Source organism: Aethina tumida, chromosome 3 (assembly GCF_024364675.1).
Source record: "Aethina tumida isolate Nest 87 chromosome 3, icAetTumi1.1, whole genome shotgun sequence".
Taxonomy (NCBI): Eukaryota; Metazoa; Arthropoda; class Insecta; order Coleoptera; family Nitidulidae; genus Aethina; species Aethina tumida.
In genome coordinates this window covers 16,621,675-16,639,809 of record NC_065437.1, presented here as the reverse complement: position 1 = coordinate 16,639,809, position 18,135 = coordinate 16,621,675, and the positions used below count along the sequence as shown (strand labels likewise).

At 24.6% G+C, this 18,135-nt stretch overlaps 1 long non-coding RNA gene across 1 annotated transcript; it reads left to right on the top strand.

Moving 5' to 3' along the window:
• Window positions 1-2,629: 2,629 nt before the first annotated feature.
• Window positions 2,630-17,605, top strand: LOC109596317 (uncharacterized). Its single transcript, XR_002191359.2, has 3 exons — window positions 2,630-2,858; window positions 14,946-15,048; window positions 17,367-17,605. It is a non-coding gene; the product is annotated as an uncharacterized LOC109596317 (long non-coding RNA).
• Window positions 17,606-18,135: the final 530 nt, after the last annotated feature.

Genomic DNA, 18,135 nt, shown 5'->3' with positions numbered 1-18,135 from the left:
TATAGTTTTAAAAGTAAGTGTTATAAACGTATAATTATTATAATTCGTTGCAATTAATAAATACTGCAATAAAAATAGGAATATATAATTCGTGAACATTTTTAATATCAAACCAGACGTATTTAATTGCGGTTTGGAACTGTCAATCAAGGGACGCCAGAAAAATAGTTATCCAAGATGTGTATAGAGCCGATATGGTTATTAAAGTATTATAAATGCAGAAACTTGAAAATTATATTCTAAAACTAAAAGTATATTTAATTCGATAATAGCGGCTATAATTATCGGGACTGATACCGGCTTTGAATGTGCGGAGCAATTTGAGTGAGTATTTTTTTCGGAAATAATAGAAAAAACACATATCGACCGGCGTATTTTCCTTTGTGTGTTTGTAATCTGTTGGTAAATTGTCCCGCTTTTATCTGGCTTGTTTTCAGTGAAATTATAGGGCAGTTTGACGTGGCCGTGACAGGTAAATGAGCCCAACCGGGTCGCGATCTGATCGTATCCCAGCACCACTTGCTGTCCGACAATTACTATTCCTTCGTAACTAATTCTCCAACCCTGAATTATAATTTTGTCGAATCCGATCCATCAGGAAATTTTAAGTAACGTTACCGATCTGTGTAAACCGAAACCTAGTCGGCATATTTATAAACAATTACAAACTCCCAAATAAACAATAAATAATACAAAATTATAATTGTATCACAATAAATAATTTGGGATATAGTTTTTCATTCTAAAAATTAAAACATCAAATATGTATTTTTCTAAGGATAATAGTGATGAATCAGGCTTAAACATCCGTTAGAATATGAAATTATTGTAAAAAATTAATATTAATGTAAAATGTGTGAATGCAGCATGAACTTTACAGATTTTAATGAGCTTACATGCATATTTGGTTAGCAAGTGCACATCATTAAAATGCGATTTGATATTTCTAACTGTAATTGTTCGCAGAGATGATTCGATAAATCATAATTATCAGAGTGGTAATAACTAGGCCGGGGAATCGAGAAAAAAATATATTAATTTGTATTTAATTAATCATTTCCTTAAAAGTTTTTTCTATAAACATGTAAATGTAAAAAAATGTTACATTTATAAATATTCCTATAACATACTAAACACATAAGCAAATGACATAATTGGATCAATTATTTTTTTGTCAGCTGTGTGTAGTTATTCCAGGAACTGTAAATGAGCTTGTTATCTGGGTATATTAATTAGTTTAATAGTATACCAAAGAGAAAATGGTTAATTAAAATTAATTTACCTCAGTTGTTAAGAAACTCTAAAACACAGCTCATACATAAACAAATATCTTTATGCTTAATATTAAGGATTAGTAAAATAATCGGTTTATTATGCATTTTTAAGTGCTGCAATTTAAGGTTTTTTAGATGGTAATACGTATAATATGTATGCAATTTACATTTTCTTCTCGATTTGCATCAAAATTCGTGACATTTTTACATTTTATAAAGAGGCCAAGGCCTAATTAACTATGCAATTACAGATTTTTGATATTCTGACAAAAAACATATTTAAAAAACTCTTATTTTTATATTTTGTATATATTTTTCATTCATCAATTTATGATTTATTAAATTTTTATTTTGTTTTCTTTTATTTTTATAGATTAGAAATTTTCTAATATTTTCTTATGTATATTTAGAACCTTTAAAACTTTTCTAAGATACTTTAAAATTCTATATTTAGATAACTCTCAGTTCTTTTAATTTTTCAGATTTATTAAATTTTTTAGTTCTTAAACATTTTTTGGATAATCATTCCTTTAATCTAATTTAAAATTAAAATTTTTATTCTTATAATTTTTATTTTTTTTATTGTCTACATATTTCAAAATTTTTAGATAGTTTTTAATATTTTGGTATTTGTTAATTAGATTTTTGGTATCGATATGATTATTTGAAGTTTGTAATATTTGGTTGTGTTGAAATCCATAACCTACCGTAAGTAATATTTAGTATCTTTAGATACATTACACCTTTAAAAAATTTTACATTCTCCAAATTATTTATATTCTCTTGGATACTCCAATTATTGGAATTCTTAATTAATTAAAATTTAAATTCTATAAATTATCTAGATTCTTTAAATTACATATTAAATTAATATTAAATACCATTATTGATAATGGTAATTATCACTGTATAGTGTCTTAATTGTACTAAAAAAGGATTAATCCTGAGCAGGAAACTACACGTTATCTATATCAATCTCAGACACGCGAATTTGCTTAAACAAAGCCTAACGTAGTTAGATCGGATCGTCTGGGAAAATTTCGGGCAGGCAAAAACCATCAACCAAACGGGAGACAAGTAATAACTAAAATTATGCAAAATTCACGTGCGTCCATTGATAAGGCCGATTTGGACGGATTAAAACTGTCCACATCCTTTGAAATGACAACCGATTAGTCCGATAAACAACAGTCCTGGACGCATAATATGTATGCGTGTTCGGGTGCAACAGTTTGCAAGAGGAGACACATTCCTCCGTGCAGCACGCAACAAGGCGTGCAGGATGCTTTAGGACCATCACGGCACATTTGGGGGCCCCGCGAATGCATATCTGCTGGAAGTTGACTTCCACCATGGCCAGTTACATGTGAAGTGGTTTGTTGGGTCCGGCTCCGATCTGGAAGACTCCACGGTGCTGAAATGACGATGGAATGCTCATAAATCCTCGTCCATGTGAACTGATCAAGAGCATTCGTTATTTATGATTGGGATGACATAATGTTATGTGCTGATGGGTTCATTAATACATCCGAGATTGTGATTTTTGTTGTGTGTGGAATTCAACTTGCTGTTTTTCTAATAAAGGTAAATTTGATGAGTACTAAAATACCAAATTAATGAGAAAATTTAGATACCAATTTTGGTTCTTATTATTCAGTTTTTATGGATAAGAAAAATAATAGTTTATTTTTCAATATTTCTAATTATTACACTATAATCTGATTGACGGGACGGAATAAAAAGTAAGGTTAGTAAATAGTTTATCAAAATTTCTATAATTTTAAATAAACCTGAACAAGATTTTCTAATTATTATAATATAATGATAATTAAATAAATTTATTTTAACTATTTTTAATTAAGAAAGTTAAAACTTCAGTAAAGGTAAGTTTAAAAAAAATGGTTAGGTAACAAACAAATTAAAATTACCAATTTTTTAATAACTATTTTCTGTTTATAAATGTAAATTAAAATTATGTAAAAATTATGAAATAAATTTTAACAAAACATGTGTATGTCTATTGTGGTTCATAATCAGTAATTTCTTATCAATATTAATAATCAGAAAGTCGGTTCAAGTTAATTTATGAGTTAATTAACTTTCTGCAAACTGAATAAAATCAAATAGCTGTGTAAAAAAAATCGTTACACACACAATTTTTAATACGACAAGGTAAACGTTTAAAAATTTATTATACACCTGCATATCACTCGTCCATCATATTTAAATTAAGTTCATCCATCATGTAGCCAAGAATTTAAATTATTGATAAACGATCGATTATTATCGGAATTTTTGTTACATAAATATTCGTGTTAATTTTTATTATTTTTCTAAATGTACAGTTACATTTAATAATATTAATATTTAAGCTTGGTAAATATTTTAAATCTTGAGAAGGAAATAACGTTTCATTAAAACAAAAATTTAAGAAAAAACACAAATATTAAACTAAAATTATTAAACATAAAAATTAAAGTAAATATTTTTATTTAAAAACTTAACTTAATACATTGATTTAATTAATACAGAAACAATAATTCAACAATAAATATTATTATTATATAGAATATTTAAATAGTGACAGAAAGTTAAAATATTAAGAAATTATTGATTATTTTCCTTTAACATTCAGGATGTAATTAATTGAATGATTAAGTTTGATTAATCGATCAAGTCAAAAGTTATTAAATTTATTAAAGTCATTATATTTATTCTTATCTTTTTTATTATTTGAATGGCCATATTCAATGATCGAAAACTCAGTACTACAAAATATAAAACGACAATCGATGCCGTTTTTACACGATACTTAGATAAATTTGAATCAAACACTTTCATTTCTTAGTTACCACAAGTCTATTGTATCTTTTTTAGTACAAAAAATCTAAGTATTGTGGAAATTAATGATGACAATGATGTAAACAATTAAAATAATGTTAAAAATCATATACATTGAAATTTAAGTAAATACAAATAATATCCATAAATAATATAATTTTATTTTTTGTTATTTTGTACAGTCCGTAATATATTTGAAAAATAAAAAACATGCATATAATTGTTGCTCGGAGTGTCAATAGATGTGAAAACTAGATTGATGTTGATAATTTTAATTCAAACATTATGAAAGTTCAAATTTTAATACTAAAAGTTCTAAATTTTAATTTTTTTTAAGTTACACAGAAAGTTTGTGCATAAAATTTACTGGCAACTTTTCTTTTCTCATATATAAGCAGATTGTGTGCATTTCAATTCTACTATTTCTTCTTTAAAATCTTTTTATTCCTACTCAAATTGGACATAATGTTTTTTTAATATTAATTAATATTAACTACCAAATTTTCTTAAAACTTTTGATATAGCTTATAGCTCTTAATTATAAAATATATATTAAATTTTATTAATTTGACATTTTGTGGATGTTACACAAAATGTCAAATTGATTAAATTGTGGACAATCATATGATTAAGACAATTAATTGTTTTTATTTTAATTAATCTCTATTAAATATTATATTGACCTAATGTAAAAATATATCTAATACAATAAAAAAGAGAGATATGAAACATTGTGAAAAATATATAAATGTTTTACATTTTATTTAACCATTTGAGAAAATCAAGGCAAGAAAAGCAAGAATTCTCTTGACAAGCTTTATGTAAAAATAGAAAAATGTTAAGAAATACATGTTTAAAAACAATTTATTGTTAGAATAAACAATAAAAATTTTATATCATAAAACCTCCAACTAAAATTTTGTTTTAAAAAATTAAAACACTCTCGGGAAGTTCCGTTTTCAATACCCCAATAATATAAATATATTGATAACTTTAAATATATATTAATAACTTTAAATTTCAAAATAAATTTAAGGAATAAACTTTCCAAATTGGTAAAACGAATAAATCAGTAAAAATTTATATAAAACTTTTAATACTAAATCCTTTGGATGTTTGTTGTTAACAAAAAAGAGAAGGGAAAAATGATTTCGAAACACTCAAATTTGTAGTTGCAAAACATTTATGAAAATGTGACGCCAGATAAGCTGTCGTAAACTATAGAAACGTTGACTCTCATCTTATTATATAATAAAAATTGAATAATTAACGTGAATGCCCCGTTTAACTTTATTACCTATTTCCTAAGATATTAATCCAAAATAATTATGTGTAAGTGATTGCGAAGCCACAATGGAGCAATAAAATATAAACTGAATGGTATAAAGTCATTATAAAATTATCTTTGGGCATTATTTATGTAAATGCAACAGCGTATATTGCGTGTGTTTGTTGCTGAAAGTTGCCTACACTCCTCCGTATCGGCAAAAGTTGGCACGGGGAAAATAAAGTCGGTTACATAGGGAAAACAACTGATTTACATCTAAACGAGTTTAAATATGTTCTACACACTGGGAATTTGTCGGCAGATGGAAAATCAACATATTAAACAGATATTTATGATATTAAATTGGAAATTTAAATTACGTCACACGACGTTCAGACCAATACTTTTGACACAGCATGGATTTTGTCCGCATATGCTCGGAATTAATGATTATTGCCAATTCGGATGATATAGGGCGAGGTCTACTCGTTCGATCGCAATTCATTCCGTTCCTCCTTTTTCGTTATTTATTGTGCAGTACGTAGGTCCCTACGACAGACATCCAATCCCCACACACACACACCCCGACATAATCCATAATTTATTAAGTGAATTTTTACCTTTTTTTGTTATTGATTTTATTATTGCTGACAGCAGTTCAAAATTCTCGTTGTCTACATGATATTTATCCAGTGTTTTCAGTTACTAAAATATATTATCTAAATTATTAAATAAATGAATTAAATAATTAAGCGTTTGGAATTGAAGTGGTTTTTAAAAATTATTCTCAATTAATTTTTACCTAAAAAATATGAAAAAATATAATATAATTAAAAATATTTATTGTTGGACTAATTTTTTTTTTTTTAATTTTTTAAATTTTATATAACAATATAGGTTTACTTGAGTTTTGCCCTTGATTAATACATTGTTCATGAATATTTTAGTTTTGTGAAGTTAATTAAATTAATTAAAAAAGTTTTTAATTTTAAAAATCATTTAAATTTATCACTATTTTTAAGAAATTTTTATTTTAATTTCTTACACATTAAAACAAACTTTAAAAAATATTTCTACATTGTTTTAGCAGTTTTAATCACGTGTTATTAAAATAATGTTGTGGATTTATTACTTAAAATTATTTTTCGATATCGTTTAGTAAATGAACAGTGAAGTAACTGATAGGTTTACTTTTATTAATTTTTCACTGATATTTATAAATTTTTCAATTATGTTTTGAATTTTGGCTTTATTTTGATTATAGTGTCTTTATTTAATTATATTAAATTATAATATTTTATTATTTAAACAATAAAATTCAACACAAACTTTGTACCTTTCAAATATTGGTGACTATTTTATTTTAAAGTTAAAAGTTATTAAAATTCTGAAACAATTTTAAAATATTTTAATTTAAATAAGTAAAATTAAAAATAATTAGTAATATAAAAAATGTTAGAAATCAAACAATACTTACTAAAATATTTTATCTAAATTATTAAATAATTTAATTAATTAATTGAGCGTTTGGAATTGAAGTTGTATTTAAAAATTATTCTCAACTAATTTTTACCTAAAAAATATGTAAAAATATAATATAATTAAAAATATTTCTTGTTGGACTATTTTTTTAAATGTTTTAAATTTTATATAACAATATTAGTTTACTTCAGTTTTGTCCTTGATTAATACATTGTTCATGAATATTTTAGTTTTGTGATGTTTAAAAAAAATTAGTTTAATTTTAAATAAAAAAGTTTTTAAATTTAAAAATAATTTAAATTTACCACTGTTTTTAAGAAAGTTTTATTTTAACTTCTTACACATTAAAACGAACTTTCAAAATATTTCTACATTGTTTTAAAAGTTTTAATCACCTGTTATAAAAATAATGTTGTAGAATTATTACTTAAAATTGTTATTCGATTCCATTTAATAAATGAACAGTGAACTGATGGGTTTACTTTTTTTTAATTTTTCAATTATATTTTGAATTTTGGTTTTATTTTGATTATAGTGTCTTTATTTAATTATATAAAATTATAATATTTTATTATTTAAACAATAAAATTCAACACAAATTTTGTACCTTTCAGATATTGGTGACTATTTTATTTTAAAGTTAAATATTATTAAAATTCTGAAACAATTTGAAAATATTTTAATTTAAATAAGTAAAATTAAAAAATAATTAGTAAAATAAAAGTAGTTAAAAATCAATCAATAAAAATAATTTATTTTTATTATTAAAAAAATATTTTTATTTTCTTTTTTAATTAGATTATAATTAGTTCTAAAACGATTTAATAAAACTTGTTTAATGTAACAGAATTTTCTAAATATTATTTAATGATTTACAGTACAAATTTTATAATTTTTAAATTATAGAGACAACTTTAGTATAAAATTTAAAATAATTAAAATTCTGTATATATTTTAAAACATTTTAATTTAAATAAGTAAAATTAAAAATAATCATTAACTATATTGAAAATATAAAAATAAATATTATTTAATGATAATATTTAAATAATAGTATTCAACAACAAATTATACAGTTTTCAAATACTTAGTGACTATTTTAACATATTTAGTGAGTTTAAAATAAAGAAAATTAAAAAAAAAATTAAAATATTTTAATTTAAATAAGTAAAATTAAAAAATAATAATGAACTAAATAAGTAAGTTAAAAAAATCAAAGTTGAAAATCAAACAAAAAATAAAAAAGAAATTTTTTTCTTATTAAAAATATATTTATTTTCTTTTTTAGTTTGACTAGTTTAGTTTATTTAAATTTATAAAATTATATTGTAAATTAATAAAAATCTAGATCTAAAACAATTTAAAAAATATTATAAAAATAATAAAAAATTTAAAAATTAAATTATAATCTTGTTTAATGAAACATGGTTTTCTGATATTTAATGATAATTCATTAATCAGTTAAATGAATATTGTAAATAGGTTAATTTGGTATTTTTATATTATTTAATATAAATTAAAATTCTATGAAGTAAAATGTACCATAAGTAAAAATAATTTTTAAGAATAATAATTAATGTAATCTGTGAGATTCAATAGACTCCATTTTATATTAGTTATATCATAACTCTAGCCAAAACTACCTTTAATAAACACAACATTTACGAAACTATTTTTTTTAAAGGGGTGTAGAAAATCATCATTGTATATTATAAATAAAAAAAAAAATTGTGTGTGCATTACAGTGACTGATAGTCGCAAACAGTGAGCACTTCAACATCCGTCGGCGAACAATAAATGCCACAGCACAAACGGCGGCAGCGGCACAGTTTACCCCGCACAACGAACAGGGGTGCAAGACCTCTTCGACGTGACGTCACGCGGCGGGAGGAGCCACTCGCATTGTACCGGTGGCCGCCAATCATGAAACAGTCTAACATAATAATAGCTCTACCATATTTGAAAATTATTCTTATTACGCTGAAAATTACAGGAGGCCATTTTGAAGTGACTCCGGTCTCTAGCAATTTGTGTAGTACCTTGAGTGACCAATTAAATGCATTAAACAAAAAAAAGGTAGCCGCTTTCCACATCCGGCACTTTTTATAAATGCGAATGGAAAAAGTGCGGTGTTTGTTTGTTTGTGTCTCGCTGCTGGCGGCATTAATTTTCTGTAGTTAATGGTGGCGCACGGGGTTGTGCCGGCAAATTGATAAATTTATAAGCGGCAATTACAATAATTGGGTTTTGTTAATAATGAGCCTGAGAAACTATCCGATGTAATAGGTTAAAAGCGAATTTTCGCTTGTATACATCACTTAAAAGTATTGACGTGCTTCTGGATAATTTAGTGCACACAATTCATTGCTTTAATAGTTTAATGATTGACTTAAAAATGACAAAATTTATATTTCAAATGAAAACTTATTTATTGCTATACCAATAAATCGATATTAAAATAATAATAGTGCAATTATTCAATTTAGTGTGGAGATTTCTATACAACTTTTCAATTCAATTGCAAAAAAAAAACAGAACAGATTAAAACAAAACATATATTTTAAATAATTTTATTTAGAAACAGACTTAAATGTATTAAAGAATATTTTGAAAAAGGTTCCACTTATCAAAAAAAGTTATTTCACTATATTATACAAAAAAAATATATAAAATATTATTTAGTCAGTTGTAGTTGTAGTAGAAAAATTAACCTACAACTATTAATAGTTGTCACTTCTCAAAAATTTTTATTTCACTGTGTTGTATAATTTCACTTCTATAAAAAAAATATTTTATAAAATTTTAATTAGAAAGGGACTTAAATGTAATAAAAAATATTTCGAAAAAGATTCTACTTACCATAAATTTTTTTCACAATATTGTACAATTTTATTTCAAGTCATCTGTAAAAAAATTAAAAACTGGCTGTTATAAAGCTTTTAAAATTTGAAATTTCATAATGTTTGTTTGAATTAAAATTGTCAACATCAATCTCGTTTTCATATCTATTGACACTCCGAGCAACAATTATATGGATGTTTATATTGTTTTTTATTATTCTAATATATTACGGGTTGTACAAGATCATGACAAAATATAAATACAATTATATTGAAATAACAATTAATATACGTTCACATTATTTATAATATTTGTATTTACTTAAATTTCATCCATTTCGAACCCATTTTCATCTACCAAAAAGTGCCCAAAGCGGCTAAAGAAGTTTTATTTCATCATATGTTTTATGTAATTTTATTTAGAAACACTTCAAATTTTCTGTAAAAAATATTTTATAAAATTTTATTTTGAAACACACTAAAATGTATTCCAAAATGCTTTGGAAAAAGTAGATTATCATAAAAAATTGGTAAAAATTTTTATTTCACTATGTTGTACAATGTTACTTTAAGTTTTCTGTAAAAAATATACTAATAAAATTAATAAAATGTTTTAACTGTAAGTATATAGCATATTTAATAGGTCCAGGTAGGTTCTAATTACAGCCTAAAATTCTTATTTCAGTTAAGTAAAAATATTTTTTTTTTAAATTTATTTAAAAACAAAATTTTTATATTAAAAATTGTGAAAAAATATCATATAGATGATACATAATTTTAAAAAAATTAACAAGCTAATAGGTTCCAATTATTAAAAACACAATTAAAGTAATTTATTTAATATGACAAATATATAAATTATACAATAGACAAAACATTTTCATTAAAGTAGGTATTTAACGGACATTTATTCTATATATTTGTTGTATTTAGAATGTATTTTGCAACACGCAACAACAACATTACGTCTTATAAACGATAATTTTCGACGCATATTTCAGTTAAATGATATCGGTTAAGTTAATCCTACACAATTATGTTAAATTAATTGTTATATATTTATATTAACCCTTTGTTTGCAAAATATCGTTGAAATTAAGAGATTAAACTCCCCAAGGGCATTTTGAAGTACCTACTTATTGTAAAGCATTGTAGATTCTTATAAATTCGGTTATCTGGAATTTAAATTTAATATTTTTTTAGCTTTATTAAGTAAACGATTTTTAACCTCTTTTGTTTATCAGACATGATATTATTTGCAGCTATTTTTATAAATAGCTACTGAAGTAGTAACAAAGATAAATAAACAGATAAAAATTAAAATATTAATTATTCTTTCAAAATTAAGTAAAAAAATTTTCAAAATTCTATTCGAGTACTTTATTTAAATATATAATTTTATTATATTTTCAAGTCTCTAAGGAGCAGTTTGGTTCCCCCCTTTTTCACATTAATCTAGTTTCCACACATGAGTTGTGATTTATTCATATTTATAATCCGATTGTAATTAACATAAAAATGTCGGAATTCCAACCTCCATTTCATCAAAGATTTTATCGAGCCGAATTATAAATAGAATTTTAAAAATTCCACACAATTAAAAATATGTATTTATAAATTTTAATTGTTTAACATGGTTAAATACAATTTACTGCGGCTTTTATGTGACTTTAATAAGATTAACTTTAACCAAACAACAAAGAGAGTAACCATATACTTGTCCACCCCTTTTTTCTTCAAAAGCTTTCCTCAATCCGTGTTTTCAATACTGGGTTTATAATTTGTTTTACACAGGTAAAATCTGCAACAGACCCTCGAAGATATTTTAAAGTCGGTATCTGAACTTCCAACATTAATTCATTGATTTTATAAAATAATAGGACAAAAAACAGTATTTATTGGCATTATAACAATTTATCGAATAACACCATAAATGCAAACGATGATAAGATAAATTGAAAATTGTATTTACTTGTTACATGCTTTCTTTTAGTAAAATTATGAAATATCAAAACAATAAAATGTGTTTAAGACATAAAACAGAAAGTACACTCGTTAATTTAAATTTACCAAGTAACATCATAAATAAACCTACTAAGCTAATCGTTTAGCCAATAATATAAATTGAAAATAGCATTAAAGTCCTAATGAGCCAATTTGCGTGATACGACCACTTTCAATGGCTAATAAAATCATTGCAGAACAGGCATATTTATCATAAACATAATTTAATTAAATTTAATAGCAATATCTGGGTAATTGTTCTGTTTGTCTGAATGGATTCTCAATGGCAATAAAAGGAGCATGTGTAATTAATGATTATATGTTGCCGGTAACAATTTTATTGTATGGCGATAAACGTGTGTTTGTTAGTTATTGTGACATGTGGAAATTAATGGTGGAAAATTTTCACGACTTTGAAATCCTTTCAATCTTAAATCAGCGTCTCTGGAAGCAAATAAAATGTCAGATTTCTTATATTTGTTCTGTTGAAAAATAACTAACAGATATAACCATCTCCTAATTCAGTTAAGGTATCAACTTTATGAAATTCTGCGTCTCTGCTAATAAAAGAAATTTCAGGATTGAAGAAATTACTTTTCTATATTTTTTTTATTCGAAGATTGAAACTGACAACAAAAGAAATGATACAGTGGTCAATTTGAAGCAAAACTGTTACATATCCATCTCTTAATTGATTTTGGAGAACAACTTAATGAAATAATTACTCATTTGTTTTTTTCCTTTATAATGAATTCTGCGACTCTAATATCAATTCATTGTTAAATTTTAAATTGTAAATATATATTTTCGATATTACATCTATTCGTAGATTCAAACTGACAACAAAAGAAATACTTTGTCCAATTGAAGAAAAACTATATCATAACCATTTTCTAATTGAGTTTAGAAAAATTTTTAATGAAATAATGACTGAATAGTTTTTCCTCTCGAAATTAATTGTGCGTCTCCGCTAGTAAAAGAAATTTCAGGTCTTACATTCTCTAAAAAAATTACTTTTCTAAATTTTTTATTTGAAAATTGAAACTGACAATAAAATAGATTGGTCAATTTGAAGAAAAACTATTACATAATCATCTGTTTATTGAGTTTGGAGAACAACTTAATGAAATAATTACTGACTTATTTTTTTCTTTGTAACGAATTCTGCGTCTCTGATATCAAATAATTTTCAAATATTCTCTGAAAACATATGTTTTTGATTTTTAGGAAAAACTATATTATAACCATTTTCTAATTGAGTTTAGAAAAAAATTTAATGAAATAATGACTTTTGAAATTAAGTCTGCGTCTCTGCTAATAAAATAAATTTCAGGTCTTACATTGTCTGAAGAAATTACTTTTCTATATTTTTTTATTTGAAGATTGAAACTGACAATAAAAGAAATCATAGATTGGTCAATTTGAAAAAAATCTTAATAAAATAATTACTTATTAGATTTTTCTCTCGAAACGAATTCTGCGTCTTTGCTAGTAACAGAAATTTTAGGTCTTACATACATATTTTTTTATTTGAAAGTTCAAACTGACAACAAAATAAATCATAGATTGGTCAATTTGAAGGAAAAGAACAACTTAATGAAATAATTACTGATTTGTTTTTTCCTTTGAAACAAATTCTCTGATATCAAATAATTTTCAAATTTTAAATTGCTTGAAAAAAAAAATAATTTTTTGATATTTCTTCTAGTTGTAAATTCAAACTGACTGAAATAGATGGAACATTTGAAGAAAAACTATATTATAACCATTTTCTAATTGAGTTTAGAGAAAATCTTAATGAAATAATGAAAAGTGAAAGAAATTTCAGATCTTACATTGTCTGAAGAAATTACTTTTATAATTTTTTATATTTGAAGATTGCAACTGACAACAAAACAAATTATACATTGGTCAATTTGAAGAAAAACTATTACATAAATATCTCTTAATTGAGTTTGGAGAACAACTTAATGAAATAATTATTGATTTGTTTTTTCTTCCCTCGAAACGAAAACCGAAACGCCGCCAATCCCCAGTCAACATTATTATTATTATTGGAGGTCCACAAAATTGCCGGTAATTCCTTTGTACAGATTCTCCACGGCAAATGCCTATAATCGATGGCCGTGGTAGAAATTAAAGTCGGCCTTTTTCTTCGGGCTTCAACGACCCACCGACATGTTGCATTTGACATTTTGACGTAACGTACCATTAGAGCAGAGCGGACTCAGTATTCAGAACCAATTTACGTGTGTCGTCATGGCGACTAAAGTCTGGACCAACTCCAATCACTAATTGGTTTCCATTCACAATTAATTTTGTAACCTCTTAGCAATATCTAATAAATCCAAAATTGCTACATAAGCTACGAAATTGACTTGATTATTTATTATAGTACTATTATAAAAATTTAAATGTTTGCATTCGTGATGTTTATATATTAAAATGCTTTTAAAATATATTTTTAATTGTAACTGATTTTATCGAAAAGTCAACTTGATTCTATTGGACGCAATATTTTAGTTTGGCATGCAACACTAAACACATTTCAATATTGACACGTGTTCTGAAAAAAAACCTACACAGAAATATCATTTTAATATTCAACTTTTATTTCATTTTTTAAACTATAAATATTAATTAGAGTGAAACATTTCGTGCGAATCTTGACCATATTAAAGGGTTGCTTTCTAATTGTTTCGAATGATTAATTAAAATTCGGGCTTGGCTAATAAACGCGAGTTAATTTAATTATATTAATTAACACCTTAGAATGCTACCCCCATTGTATTAATGATCGTTCGTGCTATGTAACCGACGCAATTTCTCCCGACCTTATCACAATATTCATAAATTATTCGCGGCGTTTCGCACTGACAGTTATAAGAAAACTTATAAAATTATGGTTTTTACATTTTCGGGTCGATAAATGTGTTTAGTATTTAAATAATCTTGAAAAAATTACGGCGATAAGGGTATATTTATGCGCACATTTTACATTTTATGTAGGGCAGTAAATATGAGGATTTTATAAACGTGCGTTGGCCTTTACTATAATTTTCCATTTTATTCTAATTATTTTAATTATCAGCACTGGGTAATTTCCCTTTTTAAAAACGCAAAACGAAATGTAATCCGCAGAAAAACAACCATTGCAGAAACGTAACGACACACCTTTAAAAAATCCAATATGATAAGCATAGACATAAATACTAAAGGGGTGAATATTTATTTCAGGTAAAAACACAGCGCAACATATTTACAAGCCTGAAACATTCAAGAAGTTGTAGAAGAAACACGAGACCTGTTCAAACATCATTAAATTATCAAAGAACATGATGTAAGACGTTTCAGTAAACATATTTTGTATCTGCCTTTTACAACAGTCGCGTGAATTATGCACCGGGTGTTTGAGCGGAGATGTTTACTCAAATTGATGTACAAATGTTCAATTGTTTATTATTTAACTGTTTTGAATTAGTATTGATTTTAAAATTATTTTATTGTGTCAATATTTAAATAGGAAACTTTCAATTTAACTGAAGACAGCAATGAATATTTCATTAAGGATATTTACTATTTGTAAATACAAATCTAATTTTTTCACATCGTCGATTTCAGCAAGTCTCTTTGTAATATCTCTGGACGGTTTTGAAATCTCAAATTCCATTTCTTTTGACAAATTAAGAAAAAGTGTAAGTATTTACATGATTTTAATTTTTTGAGCGAGAATCTTTTTATGTAGTATAAATTACTATATATAGAAAAAATATATTCATAGATAACATATATAAGTTTTTTAACTATTGAAAAAAAACAAATATAGCTGTACAAAAATATATAATTTTTGAATTATAAAATTATTTTTTACTGAGATATAACAACTAATAAAATTAATAGTAAAAGATAAGTTAAATATAACAAAAGGCAAGTCTTTTAACTGTTGAAATAAAATAAAGCTATCCAAAAATATATAATCTGTGATATACCATATAATATTATCTCCAATCAAGGTATAACAATCAATAGAATCGTTAGTTAAAAAAAAATATATCTCCGTAAAATACTTAGATAATATGTATAATTTTTTTTTAAGTATTGAAAAAAAAATAAAATAATTATTAATAATAATTTGTGATATATAAAATTATTACCTATTGAACCGCTGAAACATAAAATAAAGCAATCCAAAAATAGATAATTTATTATATATAAAATTATCTTCAACAAGTGATAAAGTCGTTTATATAAGATACATACTTCAAAAAAGATAACTCCTTAAAATTCCTTCATAATATGTGAAAAAATTTTTAACGGTTGAGAAAAAAAATAAAGCTCTCCAAAAATATATAATTTGTGATATACAAAATTATCTCCAATCAACATATAACAAGTAATAAAATCTTTAGTTAAATAATATACATACCTCCTTAAAATTCTTAGATAATTTGTACATTTTTTCAAAATGTTGAAAAAAAATTAAAGTAATCCAAAAATAGATAACTTGTAATATATTTATTTATTAATATTATCGTTGATATTTGATACAGTCGAGCATGAAATATTAACCGTTGAAAAAATAACAATCCAAACTGATTTGTAATATATAAAATTATTTCCTATTGAGATTTACAAATGATAAAATTGTTTTATAAAATACAGCTTCAAAAAAGGTATCTCTTTAAAATTCCTAGATAATATATTAAGGAAATTTAACTATTCAAGAAAAAAATTAAGCTTTCCAAAAATATATAATTTATGACAAAATTATTTCGAATCAAGATATAACAACTAATAAAATCGTTACTTAAAAAATATATCTTCATAACATTCTTAGATAATTTGTACAATATTTTTTAAAATTTTGGAAAAGAAAATAAAGTAATCCAAAAATAGATAATTTGTGATATATGTGTACAGTTGTGTATGAAATATTAACCGTTGAAAAAAAAAGCAATCCAAAAATAGATAACTTGTAATATATAAAATTATTTCCTATTGAGATTTATGTCATAAAATTGTTTTATAAGATACATACAAAAGATATTTCCTTAAAATTCCTAGATAATATGTGAAATAAATTTAACTGTTCAAGAAAAAAAATGACGCTATCCAAAAATATATAATTTATGACATTATTTCGAGTCAAGATATAACAACTAATAAAATCGTTACTTAAAAAATATATTTCCTTAAAATTTGTATAATTTTTTTAAAATTTTGAAAAAAAAAATTAAAGTAATCCAAAATAGATAATTTGTGATTGATATTATCGGTGATATTTGATACAGGCGTGTATGAAATATATGAAACTGTATTTTTCAAAGACGATTACATTAAATCTGCCAAATGATATTTGACAAATTTATTAACGTGCGTAACCATTATTAATAATTATTTAAAAATGAGTAATATAACAAACGTCATAAATGATATTTTTGGTTTTCCTATATTTTACAGGAAAAAAATTAATTATAATTTTCATCTTAAACTAAAAAGCTTACAGATATTATCTCGAAATTATAAGGAAACATATTTTTGAATTAAATAACTTATCGGATGTAAAAAAGTATCTGAAAAATTTTACTGATACAAATAAAAAAAATAAAGGAAAAAGTTATACTTTTTGACATTTGCCAAATGCCTGTTTTTTTGTAGATATTTCAGGAATGGCTGACATCAATGTGGTGGCAAAAGTCTGAGCACCTAAGTTTTTTTCTATTTGGCCTCAAAATACTCCAATGAACTAATTTATTATTGCCAAGAGTATTGTACCACTAAAGTATGGAAACAAATCAAAATTGGATGAAAAAAATGTTTACAATTTAATTAATTTTATATTGTTTAAAAGATATTTGTTACTTTTAAATACATTCTTAAATAAATATTTTTGAATAGTAAAATTTGTTTTATTTATTAAATAATATTAATATTAATTATATTCCCAAAATCATTATATTTAAGCTGAAATGATGTTCTTAAATTTACATAGCAGATAAAAATAGTCTCAATTTCGATGTTAAAACTCAGACGTTAAGCTTGAAACACCCATAAATTATCAGTCAACTGATGCCTGTAATTTCCCTATTTTTGACACATGTATTCTAATAGACGCACAGCCTAATACCAGCCATTAAATTAGTTATCCGACTTAATAATTTATAAAATGTTAATTGGTTGTAAACTGGAATTCGGATGTAATCGTTGTAATCAAGATACGCAGATCCGGACACACGTGACAGCTGTGGAGGAACTTGGACGCGAACGTGACACAGTGATACTGGACGAGTTTTCGGTTGTTTCTTTTTCGAAACGAATCCGCGCCAATTAATGCACGGGTCCCAGGGACCGGGACATACGAAAATTGCAGCTGCGTAATGACGGACGTCGTGTCGCCCGGACCGTTAATTTTTTATGTTACACCGAA